The 19,777-nt window shown below is 38.5% G+C and overlaps 1 protein-coding gene across 2 annotated transcripts in view; it reads right to left on the reverse strand.

Annotated features, from left to right (window-relative positions):
* GPBP1 (GC-rich promoter binding protein 1) overlaps positions 1-17,733 on the reverse strand; it is a 69,943-nt gene extending 52,210 nt beyond the window's left edge. Inside the window, exons 1-2 of one of the 2 annotated variants that reach the window (XM_036065667.2) lie at positions 17,534-17,733; positions 15,308-16,279 (exon numbers count right to left, since the gene is read on the reverse strand). The gene's annotated coding sequence lies outside the window, so the exon portion shown is untranslated. The remainder of the gene's footprint in view (positions 1-15,307; positions 16,280-17,533) is intronic. The other variant, XM_036065668.2, reaches the window with a different exon arrangement.
* Positions 17,734-19,777: the final 2,044 nt, after the last annotated feature.

Consider the following 19,777-nt stretch of genomic DNA (forward strand, 5'->3'; position numbering starts at 1 on the left):
TAAAGGCTCAAGAGGGTAGTCCCCCTAGAACATTCTAACAGAGTTAACAAATAATTGTTTTAAAAAAAAAAAGTGCACCCTCAAGTCCATTATCAGAAATGTTGAAGTATAAGCAAATTACCTGAAGTATTTACCATGAGAAAAATACCAAAGTTGTAAGGGTTCAAATGAGGTAAACAGATACACTTTAAAAAAGAACAAAAGATATACTGGGATCAGCTTAAACATGTTCTCTGAAAAAGGGGCAGATTCACAAGAGATTAAGTAATTTACCCCTAAGCTACACAGCCAGTAATGACAAGACCTGGACAGTAAGAAGAACCCTAGATCCTTCTGCCTCAAAAGCCATGCTCTTTTGTTCACTATCAGTATCTCTCAAGTGCTCCCACACAAATTACTGAAAGTTAACTCATTCTCCTGCTCTGCCCTGCTCCCACCTCCAAACCCCACCACCACCCCAAATACATTTCACCCCAAATACACTTCAGCAACTAACCAAAGTAACTTATCTTCAAGTTTCATTTTACTTTATAAACTTACGAAAATTCTCCTTCCCATAAAGAAACATTTCTGATATATTTGTTTGCAGAATGACATAATTCATCAATAAACATTTATGGAGCAGCTACTCTAAACCAGCACTTTAAACAATATTCTCCTCCACAAGAATGCGTACTATTATGATGGAACAGAGGGAAGAAGAAAGTGAAGAAGGCAGCAAGATTAGCTCATTTTTCCTGATACCAGAAGTGGCAATTACAGGTTTAAAAAAAAAAAAAAAAAAAAAAAGGTGCAATTAATGGTAAGGCTTATCCTCAAACTACCAAAATGTGAAATGCAGCAGACTAAATTATGATAATATCAAATTAATTCCATAATTGGTTAAGTTGTGCTAAAACTCCACATCAGATTTATTTACAAAGAACAGTAGAAATCCTGAATTTGAGGACTGAAAGGGATGGAAAATTACTGACAAAAGTTAACTGTGTGAAAGAGAAAATGTGGGAAAAATTTTTATAATCTTTATAAAGATCTTTATAAGATCTTAGGAAGGTCTTTCTAAGTATGACACGCAAAACAAATGATAAAAATGTATTTATATATTCAATTATAAGCATAAACACAAAAAGCATTCTACATGACAAAATTCACAACCAAGATAAAAAAAAAAACAACATGGGGGAAATACTTGTCACAAATAGCACATACAAAGGGTTGACCTCCCTTCATACATCAAATGTTCCTACAAATCAAGAGAAAAAAAAACTTAAAAGATGAAGGAAAAATATAAAGAACTAACAGAAAAGGGTCTTATATATGAAATATTTTCATTCTAATTCAAAAGAAAAAGGCAAAATGCCCAAGAAAAAAGTCTGATACCACATTAGTGCTAGAACTGTTAAGTTGGCATACCTCTATGGAGAGCAATTTAGCATAGCTTTCAAAATTACACTCAGAAATTCCACTTAGAAGAATGTACCCCAGGGATGCCTGGGTGGCTTAGTCCGTTAAGCACCTGCCTTCGGCTCAGGTCATGATCCCAGGGTCCTGGAATCGAGTCCCACATCGGACTCCTTGCTCAGCGGGAAGCCTGCTTCTCCCTCTCCCTGCCACTCCCCCCTGCGTGTGGGGGCCTCTCTCTCTCTGACAAATAAGCAAATAAAATCTCTTAAAAAAAAAAAGGATGTACAAATGTACCCCCACATTTACAAGGATACTAGCATTGTTCCTAACAGTAAAAAAAAGAAAGAAAAGAAACAATGCACAGCAAAAGAGATCTAGTTAAGTAGACATTAAGCCACCAATATAAAAATAGGGTAGCTTTACATATATAAATATGGAATAACCTTCCCAGATATTCCTTAAGTAAAAAAGCTGTACAGCAAGGTGGACCTCAAGTTACCACTTACATTAAAAAGAATATAATGTGCTTATATACACATAAGGTCTCTCCAGAAAAATACATAACTAAGAGTGGTTTCTTCAGGTAAGAACTACAGTTGGGAAATAGGCATGAGGGGGTGACTATTTTCTAAAAACCCTTGTACTTTTTGTAATTTGCACTAGGTACATGTATTCAAAGTAATTTTAAATTCTCTTTACTCTGACTTAACTTTACCATTTCTTGAATCCTCTAACTTTAACATTACCCATCTTTTTCTGAAGTCAAGTAAGCCTAAAACGCAGCATCCGAAGAGCAGCAAACAAGCTTCAACAAATGAATTTAGAAAATGAGCCTAACACTTTGAACTAGTCATTTCACAAACAGCTCAGAGACAGGATCCTTGATATGAAATGAAAGATTTGGAAATTCAAGTACCTTAACTTTTTCATTATGAAAACAATAGCCTAAAATATATACTGAATACATAAACATACAGACACAAACACACACACAATTAACTAGGCAATTTCTTTAGGGCTTTGGCATAATCTTTTCTTCAAAAAACAAAACGACAGGTTTTTATACAGGGGCACCTGGGTGGTTCAGTTGGTTAAGTGTTTGACTTCGGCTCAGGTCATGATCTCAGGGTCCTGGGATGGAGCCCTGCATCAGGCTCCCAGCTCAGTGGGGGAGTCTGCTTCTCCCTCTCCCTCCGCCCCCCTCCCCACCCCCCCTCCCCACCCCCACTCGTACACCTCTCTCTCTCCAATTTTTAAAAATCTTAAAAAAAAAAAAAAACAGGTTTTTATATAGATGTGAAACACATTTTTTTTTTAATGTGAAACATTTTAAAGTTCCCAATGTCAGAGTACTCATCAGTGGTAGGTGAAATTCTTTTCTTTTTTTTTTTAAAGATTTTATTTATTTATTTGACAGAGAGAGAGATAGCGAGAGCAGGAACACAAGCAGGGGGGAGTGGGAGAGGGAGAAGCAGGCTTCCTGCCGAGCAGGGAGCCGGATGTGGGACTAGATCCTAGGACCCTGGGATCATGACCGAGCCGAAGGCAGATGCTTAACGACTGAGCCACCCAGGCGCCCGGTAGGTGAAATTCTTAACCACTAAACCTACACACATACTGTAAATAACTGAGAATACATTAGGTAGAAATCTTACCTTATACAAAATTTTAGTCTTAATAACAGCTATTTAGGTAATTCTCTAAATTCTGAGTGTTAAGTTTTAGTTTCACATGTCAGGCACTGCCTTGACCTATAGCTATAACAAACCTTATACAAAATACAGATCTTAATCTCCCAAACACATAGAAAAGGGACAGTGTGAACTACCACCGCAGTCCTAACTTGCTTTCTACCAACCTAAGCCAACTTTGTCCCCAACAGACTCTGTCCTCTCATCAAACTGTCCTTGAAGGTCCTAATTTAAAGGACTAACTTGAAAACATTTTCACTCACATTTTCCCATTTCCACAATGTCCCTATAAGGACTCATTTTAATGGAAGAGAACAAAGAGTAATTCATGTGAAAAATCTGAAAACTACCAGTTGACTTAGAGGGAAAAACAAAGGCAACTAAGTTACATATGGAAAGTCCTTAAGACATCTTGACTATCAGGAGAATGCATTTTTCAAGTAGTTTTCAACCTAGCTAATATTCCATGAAACAATTATTTTATCACTCACTGTAACATCTTCAAGTTTAGCATCCTTATAGAGCTTTAGTAAATAAGGAGCCTTGTAAGAAATCTTTAACATGCTCTTCTTAAAAGAACCAAATCAGGATCACACTGAGAAGATGTGTGATATCAAAAATAACAAACTCTGTGGACATAACTCTCCTTTTGTATCTTTGAGGAGGTAAAGAGAGGAGTAAAGATTATGTCTCCTCTTCAAAAAAAAAAATTAGTTAATATAAATTCTCATGGCCTTTCTCATTTCTGAAAATGAGGAGCCAAAAATTCTGTTCGCTCACTTGGTTCAAAGTTACTCCTTGAAACCTAAAGTGTGTTTTATCTTTTTAAACTTGACGGGACAATTTCACTAGGTTTTAATCCCTCCAACTCAACAGTTCAAACTAGGAAGCATTTTTATATTAAGATTTTATTTTTAAGTAATCTCCACTTCCAACATGGGGCTCGATCTCACAACCCTAACTAAGATCAACAGTCAACACTCCCTACTGACTGAGCCAGCCAGGCACCCCTAGGGAACATTTTTAAAGGCAAGGTCATAATGAATAAGCCCTTATCAGTCAGTTCTTTCAGGACGCTAATAGCAAATCCAAAGCCAGTCTTTAATCTAGCAAGCAGACTAGAAGCTCATATAACTATTTAAGTCTAGGCAGAAAAAAAAGCTTCTATATAATCTGACAACAAATCAACTAGGCTATAAATAATCCCCTAACAAATTTCTCCTAGCCCACAAACAGTTAAACTGCAGTTCTATAATAAAAATACCAACTGCACATACTCAATTCTGGGGAAAAAGTAAGTTAACCTAAATTATCTAAGATGTTAATTCTTTTACTCTGCAAGTCAGTGCACTAAGGATATAACAAATGAGACAAGGTCCCCTGCCCTCAGAAGAGTATGTGATAAATATGAGTGAAAGTAAGCCAGATAATTAGAGAGTGTGCATTGAAAGAAATAAATAGGATAAACAGATAAGAGAAACCAAAGGGTATAGGAAGGGGGGTTGCCCACTTTACACAGAATGGTTACAAAGTCACCTAGAATCTAACACATAAACTAAAAACTGAGCTAACAAAGGGAAAACAGAAGAATGAGCAAGCATAAAGGCCCTAAGACAGGAAGGAAAATGGCTAGTGTGTTGAAGGAAGACAAAGAGGGCCTTTACAGGCAAATGGTCTAGGAAGACATTAAGGAAGGTTGCAGAGAAATGGAGGGAACAAACAATTCTTACAGGCTAGCGTCCACATGTTATTCTTAAATCCAGTGGGAACACCTGCTCTATGAATAACTACAGGGGTGCAAGAATGGTAGAGGAACGAAGTTATAAGGCTACAGCAATAGTTCAGGTTAGAGAAGATGGTGGCTTAGACAAGTCCAATGGCGGTGGAATAAAAAGGGACTTATTTCAAAAAGATTTGCTAAATGATTAGACGGGAGGAAAAAGTAGAAATCAAAGGTGATTTCCAAGTTTTTTAGCTTGAACAGATGGACTGTGTATCCATTTACTGAACTAGGAAAGAATGGAGAAAGGATGGAGCTAAGAAAGACTCAAATGAGTGCAGTTTGGGATATATTAAATTTGTAAACTAAGTGGAGCGGCCAAAAAGGCCATTAAATTACAACAGTAGAATATGGGGAAGAGATCTGGACTGCAGATTTATATTTGAGATCATTTGCATACCATAAACTATGGTACCATTTCCCAGGTTACACAAATATTACCTCAGAAGAATGTAATGCATTGTCCTTTCATCAATTTTAAACATGTTATAAAATGCAATCTAAATATACCTAGTCTGGGGTGCCTGGGTGGCTCAGTTGGTTAACCATCTGCCTTCGGCTCAGGTCACGATCCCAGGGTCCTGGGACTGAGCCCCACGGGCTCCCTGCTCAGCAGGGGAGTCTGCTTCTCCCTCTGCCCTTCCCACCCCCCTTCATTCTCTCTTGCTCTCGCTCTCAAATAAAAAAACCTTTTAAAAAATAATAAATATACCTGGTTTCTGTTTAGTTCTGTGCTTTCAATTTACATTTACCTATGCTCCCAATCCAGTCTTCTCCTTCCTGGTCGATCATAATGGCCCTCAACCATTACTATCTATGTGATGCAGCCATAACAATACTGCTAAATAAAAAGTCTGTATCATTTTACAATTTCAAAGCATTCAGCACTCATTATTTCACTTGAGTCTAATGATAACCTTGTGAAGCAGGAAAAGAACCAGTTTTATTAGGGCAGGAAATAAGAGTCTTATAAAGGCTGCCCTGGCCATCATCAAAAGGCCATTATTTACTAAAAGGGATGAAACCACAATTCAAGTTTAAGGACTCTATTTACTCTGCATTCAGAGAAAAGAGCAGACCAAGTAGAGTTCAGGAATCTTACATTTTTGCCTCATTTGCTATTAAATGCTCAGCACAAATGAAACAGCAGGCATACAGTAGGCACTGAAACATCTACTGAGGCAATGAACATCTTCTCTAGCAAACTAACACTCAAGAAATCCCAGAACCTCTGGTGAATCAATGTTTTAAAGTCAGTTGATAGTTTGCATCCTCCTTTCTCATTTCCAACATAGAAATATTATCATTTATTTCAAAGTATGTTCAAGTATAAATTAGATAATACCTAACACTTCAAGCCACACAAAGATTGCTCCATCAATTCAAGATGGCATTATTTTGCAACAGGTCTTACTTCACAGGCCCATAAAAACAATTTCTTTTAGTCCACATTTCCTATAGAAGATTTTTAAAAAGATGTCATCAGGATTTTAAAATAAAGCAGAAAAATTCAAATGCTAGCATCCGTATTTATCAACTACGGACTTAACATATACAGCAATAGTAAGTACACCAGTAGTTCCACACATACAGGAAACTGATTTTCAACAGAGGTATTTCAAAGTGATTCAAGGGGTAACAAAGCCTTCTCAACAAATGATACGGGGACAACTGGACGTCGTCTACAATATTTTAAAAAAAAAGAAAGAAAAATAGCACCTCAACCCTTTGCTCACACCACACGCCAAAAAAAAAATCATTCAAAATGCATCAAAGACCCAAAGTATAAGCTAAACTACAAAATTTCTATTGGAAAGGAGAAAATCCTGTGACCTTGGGTTAGGGAAAGATTTCTTACGACACAAAAAAACACAAACCAATCTTACTTCAAAATTTAGAATACCTGTTCTTCAAAACACACTATTAAGAAAATGATGGCGGGGCGCCTGGGTGGCTCAGTCGGTTAAGCGGCTGCCTTCTGCTCAGGGCATGATCCCAGGGTCCTGGGATCCAGTCCCGCAGGACTCCCTGCTCAGCAGGAAGTCTGCTGCTCCCTCTCCCTCTGACCTTCCCCGTGCTAGTGTGAGCTCTCTCTCTCTTAAATAAAATCTTAAAAAAAAAAAAAAATGATGGCAAAACACAGACTAAGAGAAATTATGTGCAAAACATGTATCTCATATACATGTATCCAAAATACATAAATAATCCTTAAAATTCAACAAGACAATCTCATCTTTTTTAAATGGGCAAAAGATCTGGACACCACCAAAAAACATTATTAGGGAAATACAAATTAAAACCACAATGCAAATTCAAACTATACACCCACTCCACAGATAAAACTGAAAGACTGACATCAAATACTGGCAAGAATGCAGAACTATGTAACCTATATTGCTGGTGCAAATGCAAATGGTTCAGCACTCTGTAAGACACTGGCAAGTTTTTAGCAGAGTCAAATACACAAAATTTATATGACCCTGCAATCACATTGCTGGGTAATTTTCCCAAGAGAAATAAGAACCCTTCTCCTCACCAAATCCAGTGTACAAATGTTCATACAAACTCTACTCACAATAGCCAAACACTGGAAACAACCCAAATGTCTAGTAACCAGAGAATGGATAAACATTTGTTGTGTATCCAAACAAGAGAACACCACTTAGCCATAAGAAATATTGGGTTGTAATACATGCAATAACATGCATGAAAGAAGTCAGAAGTGTACAGTGTTTGGTTCCCTCTTTATAAAATTCTGGAAAACAATACACAATACAAAAGACAAGAAAAACAGACTGGTGGTTTCCAGAGCATAGGGGTGAGGGAAGATGACGGTCTGTAAAGGACAATAACGTAACTCTCTGGGTGATGTACATGTTCTACATTCTCAGGTGATGGGATTACACGACTGATTTGTAAAAAAAAAAATCTTCAAACTGTACACTTAAAAGAGTGAATTTATGTATGTAAATTATACCTCAATACACCTAGTTTAAAAATGGGTTCACATTTCATTAAAAAAAATGAATAGGGACACATTCTTTCATAAAAACCAACTCCCAAAATGTTATTTATTATTATAAAAACATACAGATAATAGTGTTTCCCTGTATTACTTTGACCCTAAATTTATATTCTCTACTCTGAGGAATTATAAAGTAATCCCACAATTTTCCCTCTACCTTCAGGACCAAGTCCACCAATCCAAACTGAATACTGATTTTTACCTTCAATTTGTAGTAGAGGAAAACTGATAATTACTTTCCTTTTGGTCATTTCTACAAATACCAAATACCGTCACTACACTGTATAATAGCTTTAATGTTGGCTAACTGCCCATTCAACTGAAATGGCAGTAAATATTAGAAAGATAAACGAAACATACTCTAATCAATATATTATTAATCCACCTGAGGGACTTTTCTTCCTAAAAGGACAAGAGTACTTAAGAACATTAGTCGCTTGTTTCTTTTAAGAAGGCCAAATAGAGTGTTTTGGAAATCTGTGAGAATGTTTTGGAAAAATCAGTCTTCTAGAACTGTCACATCTGTGCTACTACATATTAAAATTCATTATTATAACCATCCTCTTCACTTTAGGAGCATATTAATATGATCTTATGTGCATAAAATTTTATTTCAGGTTAATAAAGGGGACTTTAAAAAGTACTTGTTATGAAAGTTCTATGGATCTGATTGGATTCTGTACCACTGTCTCTAGAACCGTGCTGTCCAATACGGCAGCTAGGAGCTACATGCTGTTGTTTAAATTTACATTAAAATTTAACTTAAAATTCAGTTCCTCATCTGCACTAGCCACACTTCAAATAAGGACATATTTCTAGCAATTACCATACTGAACAGCGCAGACATAGAATGCTTCCCTCATTTCACAAAGTTCTATTGGACAGTCCTACTCCAGAATAAGATCTACTTAGAACACTAAGAAAATTAACTATAACAGAGTACAGATAAGCAAAATTCAAATCCCTACTGTCACTTACTGATGACCTTAGGTAAATTAATCTCAAAGTTTCTTAACTCATTAAATGGAAATAGCACTTACTTCACATGGCAACTGGGAAAAGCAATTTCTAATCTAAAATACTGTAAACACTGGTTACGAAGTGATCCAAAAGGAAAATATTCCCGAATGAGAATAAACCCATGTTAACAGTATATTATAAAAGTCACAACTTACCTCACTAAGGAAAAGAAAATTTTGTAGCTGGCTAAGAATAAAATAAGTTATCTTCTCAATCCTGAAACAAGAGTAGTATTTTTACCTTCCTCATATTCTCACCTTAAAAACTTGAACTATGAGCCATCATAGGTGAAGTCTAGGCTCTGGATATACAGAATGTGTAGGTTCAGAAGTATCACTTACTGATTGTGTGACCTTCGTGACTTAAATCTCTGTGCTTTCGTCTTCTCATTTGTGAAATAAGAATAAGGCATTCCCACCCACAAGAACCATGAGGATTAGTTAATTCACTTAAAAGGCTTAATACAGCCTGCAACGTGGTAAGCATTGATAAATAGTAGTTATCAAAATCTAGTCATCGTGACAGGTGTTGATTTCCAGAATATATCAAGAACTCCTACAACTCAAATTTAAAACTGGGTGGAGGACTTGAATATACTTTTCTTCAAAAAGATAAAATGGCCAATAAGCAAATGAGAAGACCTAAGTAATCATTAGAGAAATGCAAATCAAAACCACAATGAGATACTACTTCACAACCACTAGGATGGCTATTATCAAAAACATCGAAAACAATGTTAGAAAGAATATGGAGAAAGTGGAACCCATGTGCACTGCTGGTAGGAATAAAAAATAGTGCAGCCTTGATAGCTAACAGTATGGTGGTTCCTCAAGGAATTAAAAATAGAATTACCATATGAACCAGCAAGTCCACTTCTGGTATATACCCAAAAGAATAAAAAGCAGGAATTAAAAAAAAAAAAAAAAAGGCAGGGATTCAAACAAATATTTGTGCACCCATGTTCACAGCAGCATTATTCATGATCTCAGAAAGGTAGAAATAACCAAAATGTCAATTTACAGATAAATGGATAATCAAAATGTGACACATACACACAATGGATTATTCTTTTGCTTAGGAAGGAAATTGATTCTACCACATGCTATAACATGGATGAACCTCGAGGACATTATGCAAGGTGAAATAAACCAGTTACAAAACAACAAATACTGCACAATTCCACTTATAGTAAGTACCTACAATAGTCTAATTCATAGAAATACAAAAGTAGAATGGTGACTGCCAGGGCTAGGGAGGGGGGAAATGCAAAGTTAATGTTTAATGGGTACACAGTTTCAGTTTGGAGAGATGAAAAAAGTTCTGGAGATGGAAGGTGGTGATGAATGCACAACAATGTGAATGTACTCAATGCCACTTAAATATACACTCAAAAATGGCTATTTTTTTTTTTTTTGCCATGATAAAAAAAAAAAACTTTCCCTCATTACGATGATTTCAAGATTAGTATGAAAGGGGGAAAAAAAAAAACCTTACCTCCAAAGCTCAGCCTATAGCTATAAATGTAGAAAGATTTAAATCTCCTGAATTTATACAAATTTAGAATATACTTTCTTCTCTAAAGTTGTAACAGCCCAACCTACTAATTGTGGAGTGAAGACTGGCTAATTCCAATTATGCTGACAACTACTGGTTGGGAAAGATTACCTCCTACTGTGGTTTTTGTGAGTATGTCCACAAATTCTTTTGAGAAAAGATGAAACCTAACTACACTCCTTGGTTTCAGGCTAGACTTAATGACTTGCTTGGAACAAAAAGAATGTGGCAGAAATGACTTCTGGAATAGGTCATAAAAGATACCCTGGCTTCTACCTATCTCTGAGATCACTTGCTCCAGGAGCTACAGCTGCCACATTTTAAAGAAACTCAAGGAGGGGTGCCTGGCTGACCTAGTGGATGCAACTCTTTTCCTTGGGGTTGTGAGTTCGAGCCCCAAGTTGAGTGTACAGATTACTAAAAACAAAACAAAACAAAACAAACAAACAAAAAAACCCCAAGGAGTTGGAGATCCACAGGTGGTTAGGAACTGAATCCTCCAGACAACAGCCAGCATCAACTGCTGCCAGGCCAATGAGTACACCATCTTGGAAAAAAGATCCTCCAGCCCCAGTCAAGCCTTCAAATATCTGTAGCCCTGGTAACTGTATCTGAGACTTTATATTAAAGACCTAGAGGGAGCCAGAACCACGCAGGTAACGGCTGCCAAACTTCCCACCCACAGGTTATCACGTGAGATAGTAACTATTATTTTTTTTTTAACTCACTGTATTTATACTCATTGAAAAGCAAACTAATTTAACTAGTATGCAAACATAAAGGCAAAGACAATTTTTCAGTTTAAGAATTTTTTTTTCCAGTTTAAGAGTTTTTTTTTTTTTAAAGTAGGCTCCAGGCCCAGCATGGAGCCCAACACAGGGCTTGAACTCACCACCCTGAGATCAAGACCTGAGCTGAGGGGTTCCTGAGTGCCTCATTCAGTTAAGCATCGGACTCTTCATTTTGCCTCAGGTTATGATCTCAGGAGGGTTGTGAGATGGAGCCCAGTGTGGAGCCTACTTTAAAGTCTCTCTCTCCCTCTGCCCTTTCCTCTCCCCTCTTCTCACTCGCTCCTTAAAAAAAAAGACCGGAGGAGCAATTAAGAGTCAGACACACCGACTGAGCCATTCAGGAGCCCCTCAGTTTAAGAAATTCTTAAAGTGTATTTGCAAGTTGAGTTTCAAAGGAAACACAACATATTTAACAATTTTTAAACTTTTTCTTGCTAAAAATAAGTACAGAAAAAACTTTTTAAAAAGGTTTCAAAAAAATATAATCTGAATAAACTGAATTAAAGGGCAGAAAATGAAACACCAAAACACTGCACTCACCAAGCTGTGAACAGAAAGATGACTCAAGAACAAGAAAATGAGTGGGATACCTTGTATAAAAAGACGCAGAAACTAGCAATTACTTGAAAGGATATAGACCAAAAGCCTGTGAACTATTCTGCTGGGTGTGGCAGCTAACAAAAAAGGGGAAAAGCAAAGCAGGTAAAACTGAAAAACATCCACCACAAAAGGTTTATCAGTAATTCTAACATTTTGTTTTTCTTGAGTCTCCTGTTCAAAGTAATGGACCTGCTCCCCAGAAAAATATATAAGCACTCCCAAAATGATCGATTTTAGAGAATTTTCAAACCACTGTCTCCCACACCCACCTATGTAGCCAAAAAAAATTGACGTTAGGAAACCCTGACATATAAAACATTTAAAAAAGGGGAGAAGGGGACAGGGAATACATCTCTTTCCAACCTGCTCTCCCTAAATATGCCAAATCCGCCACCCTAAGTGAGGGCTGCTGAACTAACGAAACCAAGAACTATCCTTCTGGCCACAAGAGAAACTATGGGGAAAAAGAGAATGGAGCTAAAAGGCAAAGAGATTTAGTTCGTTGCTTTCTTGATCAAGGACCAAGCTAGGATAATAAATGAAACTGGAAATGGGGAGGGGCAGGGTATGAACGGGTTTCCGGTAATGCCATTAACAGATACAGAAGAAACAACTTCAGACTGTAACAAATACTGACTTGACATGTACTTATCAGAATCTCAAAATACTGGAAATTAGAAAAAAACGTTACACATATATTACACTTCACAATTAACAAAAAGCCTTCATATAAATTATTTCCATCAGTTTTCTGGAAAAGCCAAGGCCAAAGAGCTTTGGCAAATACACAAGGTCACATAGGCCCCTTTCTAGATTTTCCAAACGCTAAACCGAAAATGTCCTAACTCCCAACCATTTCCCTTTTTCTACCTGGATCTAAATCGTTATTTTAAAATTTTTATCAAAAATTCAACAGAAAAAAGGTGGTTATGTCGAAGACAGATAATCTGGCCTGGGTTTAGGGTCTATCCTCACTTGCTAACTTTACTCTCATACTAGAGGTTCCCATCCTTATTCCTACCTACTCTGTAACTCTCTAAATTTCATTTTTTTTTTCTTTCTTCTTTTCCCATTCCTGTTATTTCCTTACTATTCCTTCTTTCCTCCATTCTGAAGTGTTAGGAACTTTAAGCAAAAAAATCTATGGAATACATCAAAAACTAATGATGTAATGTATGGTGATTAACATAACATAATAATAAAAATCTATGGACTGATCTCAGTTCAAAACCAGAGAAAAAGTAAAACAAAGCTAACATGCATTTAGCTTCACCCATGTGCAAAGAGAATGTGGGTGTATAAGATAGAAATATAACCTGAAAGTACATTTTAATTTTTAGCTAACTCAAGTTTTACCAGATAGTTACAAGTAGCAACACTAACAATACCTTCTCTTCTACCTTTTAGCTTAACTCCAAGTTCCACTAGTAATCAATATTAACCAAAGAGAACTCCAAGTTCCACTAGTAATCAATATTAACCAAAGAGAACTCCAAGTTCCACTAGTAATCAATATTAACCGAAGAGAAGCAGTATATAGAAGAAAAAACAAAAATATCAGGGATAATGCTCAAATAGGCGTTAATGAAATACAATTCACAAGAAAGCAGTATAGCACAGTGATTAAGAGTATTGAGCCCTCCAGTCAGAGTTGGAGATTTGGTCAAAACTTCTATCTAACCCTGTTCCTAACCAAGTTACTTTCTCCCAGACTCAATCTCCTAAAATCTTAATTTTCTCACCTGTACAACTGTAACTATAATAGCACTTTCTTCATAGAATTATTCTAAGAGCTAAAGTATACTATGCAAAGTTCACAGCAAAATATGTGACACAATCATCTATAAATGTTAATTACTATGATTATTATTTTTAGACCTACAGTCTAGGCACAGGAGATTAAAAAAATGGAGTAGGGTAGACAGGAGGAAAAAAGGTGGGGGAGGGGGAGAAGCAGCCCAGCAATTGTTCCAATTACTATTGCTATCTATTTTGATGCCAAGAATATAATAAAATATTTATCAAAACATTCAAGTAAGTAAATCTGTCCATGAACAATTTCTGTAAGCAAACTTCACCGATGTGAGACTATTCAAAGATTAAAGTTAATTCTTAAAAACCCTTTCTCTGGAATTATCTTTATCCTGGTAACATGGCTTTGGGTAACATCAGTAGGAATAATTTAAAAGAAAATAATCATAAATAATGTTCTTTTCTATGAAAAGATTATTCATTTCCACTTCAACTTTTTAATCACATTTAAGAGGCATATTCCTAGACCAGTAACTTGAAAAACCATTAAATTGAGAAATGCATATAAGAGCAGTCCCTTCTGAAGGGAAAAGGTTGAATGGTCTCGCCATTTTTTTAATATAAATCAAGGTGAAAGCTCAATTAGAAGTACTACACACAGTTGTGACAGACAAAACAAAAATAACTCAGTCTATTTTAACAGAGAGGATTACTTAATTCTAATCTCAATTTTAGATCAGAAACTAAACGCTTTATTTGGATACCTACATTGTTCTGGACTCTACTACCTCTTCTGCTCTAAGTGAGATAAAAGGATTCAATCAATAGCATAGGAAAAAAAGTTCTGTTTTGGAATAAAGGGAACAACTGACAAGTTATAAAGCCATCTTGGCAAAATGTTCAAAATTACAATCTTTTATCTAAGAAAGGTAATTAAACAAAATAAACTCTCATTTTAGCTACACTAATATATTCACTAATAGTGCCTAAAAAATAAATTTTAGTGGGTTTTTTTAATAACAAACATTCCTATGCCTAGGAATCACTGAAAAACCCTAATAACTAAGGGTAACTAAAAAGAGTACTATTCAATACTGAAAAATTGAAGTACTATTAAAACATAATTCTCCTTTGTCAAAGGATCTCTTACAGCAATACTTCCAACTTTTTAAAAAAGCTTTGTTTATAAACTTAAGTCAGCATAACCTTCCAAAAAGAAAATATATCAAGCTATTTAAAAGAATTATGAATTATGATGAAAATCAGGTTTAAAAACCAAGTCACATGTTATAGTTTACTCTAAACTACCTAAGTAACAACACTAAACTCCCTTTAGAAAGCAGCCTAAAGAAAGTAACTGGCTAGCAAGACACATAAAATATTTGTTTTTTCCTACCTTTTTACCAATCTATGAATCCATAAAAATTAGGGTGAATACTCACCAAAGGGATTTTCTTTACTTCATAAGCACAAAAATGTAAAAATATGGATTGTGTGATCTGAAATATTCTTAAATCTTAACTCTTTCTGCATTTCAATTTACTTAATGGTAGGTAGTCTTCAGACGTCCAGGAAATTGAAGCCAAGCAGTATTATTCCAAGAAACTGAAAGGCTTCCAACATAGAATAAACTTGACTCTTATTACAGTTTACAAATGAACATGTGATTTGCTCACCATACAATACTTACAAATTCCAACAGGACTGCACAGGAAGGTGTTGGGTTTTTCTCTGTAATCTTTATGTTTTCCAGTTTGTTTTTTTATTTTGTATCCTCTGAAATAATATCCAAGTTCTTTGAAGATACTTAACCTATGACTATTTGACATAGAGTTACTTCAAGTCAGCTACCCATACTTCTGTTTTAAAGTTTTCATATGGCTATCTCCAGAATTAGCCAAGTTCCTTGGATTTAAGATTTTAAAGTCTTCTTTATTATTCCATGTACTTGTCACTGTTGTACTTATCCACTCCAGATGAAATATCCAATTTATGAGCCAAAAAGCAAAAACAAAAAGAAAATTTCACATCTGAAGAGCATTCCTAAACATCAGCATATAGGGAGACACATAGCTATCTCAATACTACCATGCTGCTGGAAAACTGCAACATCTTAAATTTCCACGTAAATAAAAGATAAAAGGGAAAAAACTCTGTCTTCTTTCAATGTCTTCATTTAGAAAAGCTGTCCCATTGTGACATGAAAAGGGCTGAGGTCAAAAATTCCTAAAACTTTTAATAAAGGTAAAAATAAACTGCCAAGAAACTTCAGCAATATTTAAACAGTAATTTGAAACTGCCGAAACTACTCAGTACACAAATCAAACATATCTTACAGTTTTGGCTGAAGAACAACTACAGGGGAGGGGTGGGGGAGGGGGGAAGAAGCAAAAAAAAAAAAAATACCACCAGCTGAAATAATTTAACCAGTTATATAATCCGTTTGAACCAAAATACTGAAGAAATGCCTGGGTCCTTTTAGTAGCTTGTAGAATTGTTCACTACTATAAATTCACTTCAGAGATGATTCTTGCCACTTTTAATAAACTTCTGGGGCAAAATTATCCAAAAACATTGTAATCCCAAAATGGCCACTTCAAATATCCGGGGCCTTTTACACAAAACCTAGAAGATGATCTTCATATATGAGTAATTCAATCACCTGTAAAAGTTATAAAAAAAAAAAAAAACTTCAATTACACACTGAATTTTAATTTTGAGCTAAAAATTAACCCCAATCTTGAAGAGTCAACTTCTGGAGAGAAATTCACTTCTACGTAATTCTATTGGGGTCTGAAAAAAGGCTAAGCCCAAGCAAGCGCCCCAAAACAGTCTACTGGATGAAAAAGACTTTAAAATAAAAGAGGGAAAGGTGGGAGATGATGTTACGGAGGACAAGGAATGATTTCAACTGGGAAGGGGGTGCGGATATAATACGGGGGAATTATATAAACTTCCTATACTTTTCGAGTAAAAATTAAAACTATGAAACTGGCCCACAACCTTATAAAAAAGATTTTCTCTATTTTCAATTCACTGGGCCCAAAGAAAATGAACAGGCAGGTGTGGTGCCAAGGAGCATTAGTAAATACAACTTACAAAAAAAAGGATATAAAGAGAAGAGACGCTCTCCCCAAATTAGAATGTCTAAGAGACATTTTCCCCACTAAGGGTAGAAAGTAGGGAGGTGAGAAATGGGGCAAGAACATTCCTTAAATTCGCCTGAGGGTGAGACTTCCCCGGCTTCTGAGAGCAGCTGTGGGATAAAGGTGTCGGTCCCCATTTCCTTGAATTAAGAAAACAGGTTTCTCCCAACACTGAGGGGGTGGAAGGTACCAAACCGTTCTCGTAAATCCCATTAAGAGTGGTTCTCTCCAAAACCAGAATAGGTCCCTTCAGGCCCCACAGGACTCCGAGGGACATGGTAGCATTCGACTCAATACACAGCTACGACCACGGACCCGGGAGAGGAGGAAAAGAGCGGGCGCGCTACTGAAGAAACAACCGAAGGCCACAACTCGGCCTCGACTCCGTCAGCCCTCTTAGAGGAGCAGTAGTGCCAAAGGAGGCGGGCATGTGTGAGAGGCCGGAGGAAGGAAGACCCAGCACGGAGGGCGTCGGATCCGTTCTCAGCCTCCGCCAAACATCCCCCAGCCACCGAGCCTAAGCCATCCACCCCCTCCCCACAACCGCCACCCCCACTCCACCGGGGCCGAGTAAATATCTAAAGGGGCCTCTCGCCGCCGTCCTTCCGTCTCTCTCCTTGCTCTCCGCCACCCCCCCCCCCACCGCGTCCGAGGGCAGCCTCACACCTCGCGCCGCCAACGCCGCTCCCGACCCCTCAAACCCCAACGCCGACAGGGACACCCTCCTTCCTCCCCCAGACTCCAGCGTGGAGCACAGAGGACGGTGTTACCTTCTGCTACACCAGAGGTGCCCCTGGCCTGGGGGTGCCGCTGCGCTCGATCCCGGGAGGAGGTTTTCGGTACTTTGAATAATCCCCTTTTGCCGCTTTTCCCTCCCCCACAACCAGTCTCGGTCCCAAAATGGCGCCGACCCGATCCGCAATGTTCTGGGTCAAGTCTCGCGAGATCGTGGAAGGTGGCGAGGCGGGGAAGGAACTAGAGGGGTTGAGGAGAAGGGAGGGGAAAGGCGGGGCGAGGAGAAAGAGGAGGGATAAAGGGTGTGGAAGAAGCGGTGCGAACGAACCTACTGGGCGGGGCAGTAGGAAGAGCGCCTCCACCAGAGAACCTTCTGGCCCAAGCAACCGCTCACGCCCTGGCCGAAAAAGCTCCGCCCTCTACGTCGGGCGGCTGGGGCGGGAATGAGGCGTGGCTACGTCTGGGGGCGGAGCGTCGAGGAAGCCCCGGAGGTAAGGGCGCGTGGGGGGCGGTGGCTCCGCGCAGTGACGTCAGGAGCAGCTGGAGTCGGGGATTACCCCCTGCTGCTGACGTGAGGATGGTGAACAATCGGGAACGTTCGGTGGAAGGGGGAATTCCCCGCCGCTCCCTGAGGAGCCCCCTTCTCCCGCCCCTCCCCCGCCCGGGGCCGCCCGGGAGCCTGGGATGGTGGGGCCTCCGGGAGGATGAGAGGGGAAGGCCGAGCCGGGACGCAGCCGCGCGAGCTAGAGTGGCGCGCGGCGCGGCGTCTTCCCTGGCTGGACGCTCGGAGCGGCCGCTGCGCGCTTTACTTGCCGGGTACCGCGCTCGGGCCTGGGCGGAAGAGAGATCACATGCTCGGCAGTACACGGCCCTGCGCGGGCGGAGTGCTGGCCGTGCAGGCGCAGGGCTAATTGGGTGTCCAGCAGCAGTGGATCCACCATCGTATGCAAATACGAGTGTGTCGGACGTAAATAATTCGGACGGGAGGCCGGTAGCTGACGAGAGGAGACTAACTCGGTGGCAACTAAGCTCAGATTCTCAAAGGGTAAAAATGGCTACTAGATGTAATCGTGCCAGTCATTTTTCTTTCTGCTAAGTCTACGGGAGGTGAGAGTTATTATTATGGCCCACACACCCCACAGTTTTGTGTGTGTTTTTTTTAACGAATTTCATGATATTAACAGTTTTCTAATTGAGATACTTTCTCGCTTTGTAACTGAAAGCTCACTTTGAAACCTGTGAAGTTAGCTTTCTAAGAGGAAGAAAAGTAACCGCATGTGCTTAGGGGAAAATGTGGGGGGAGGTGTCTCAACGAGAGAAAATCCAGTAAATAAAAAGTCCGTGGCTCTCCGCACTCCCCCAAGCCACAAAGGCTTCATACACAGAAATTTTATGGTCATTTTATATGCATTATGGGGTTTGTAGTTTAATGGACTGCTTCTAAAAGCTCCCCGATAGAATGTTTGAATGTAAACTCAACAAAAATTACACCTCCCAACCTTTTAGTTTAGTCTGCATCGAAGAGAGAGACACTTCCTGCAATTAATACCTCGCCGAGAGCAAAGAAAAGAGCATTAACACAAGCTGGATGCCTTGTCTGTGCTAGGCATGTTGTCTTTATACCAACTTATGAAGTGGGTGTTATTTGTCGCGTTTTGCAGATGAGGAAACTGGTTCAGGTTAAGTAATGTACTTAAGGTTGCGCGACATGGAAGCTGAGCGCCACCAACTTGGCTGTCCATCTTCAACGTGCTAGAGTCTTTTTTTTTTTTTTTTAAAGATTTTATTTATTTATTTGAGAGAGAATGAGAGACAGAGAGCACGAGAGGGAAGAGGGTCAGAGGGAGAAGCAGACCCCCCGCTGAGCAGGGACCCTGATGCGGGACTCGATTCCGGGACTCCAGGATCTTGACCTGAGCCGAAGGCAGTCGCTTAACCAACTGAGCCACCCAGGCGCCCCTCAACGTGCTAGAGCCTTAACATTCTTTCCACCACACCACAGTGCTTCAGTATAAATAATTTATGTATTGGGACAGGACCTGCTTCTCCTCTATTTCTAAGCATGATGTGCATTCCAGAAACAAACCAAAAATAGGTAATTTGAGCACACAAATTGTGCCTTTCCAATGGCACAAGACATAAAGTTAAAAAAATAACAAAATGGAGAAACAATTTAACATTCACACAAACTGCTTAATATTTAATTATACATACTCAGTTACTACTCTTAATATCTAATAATGTTCGATTTACATAAGAAACATATCAAGAGCTCTTAC

Source organism: Halichoerus grypus, chromosome 2 (genome assembly GCF_964656455.1).
Source record: "Halichoerus grypus chromosome 2, mHalGry1.hap1.1, whole genome shotgun sequence".
In the NCBI taxonomy this organism is placed as follows: Eukaryota; Metazoa; Chordata; class Mammalia; order Carnivora; family Phocidae; genus Halichoerus; species Halichoerus grypus.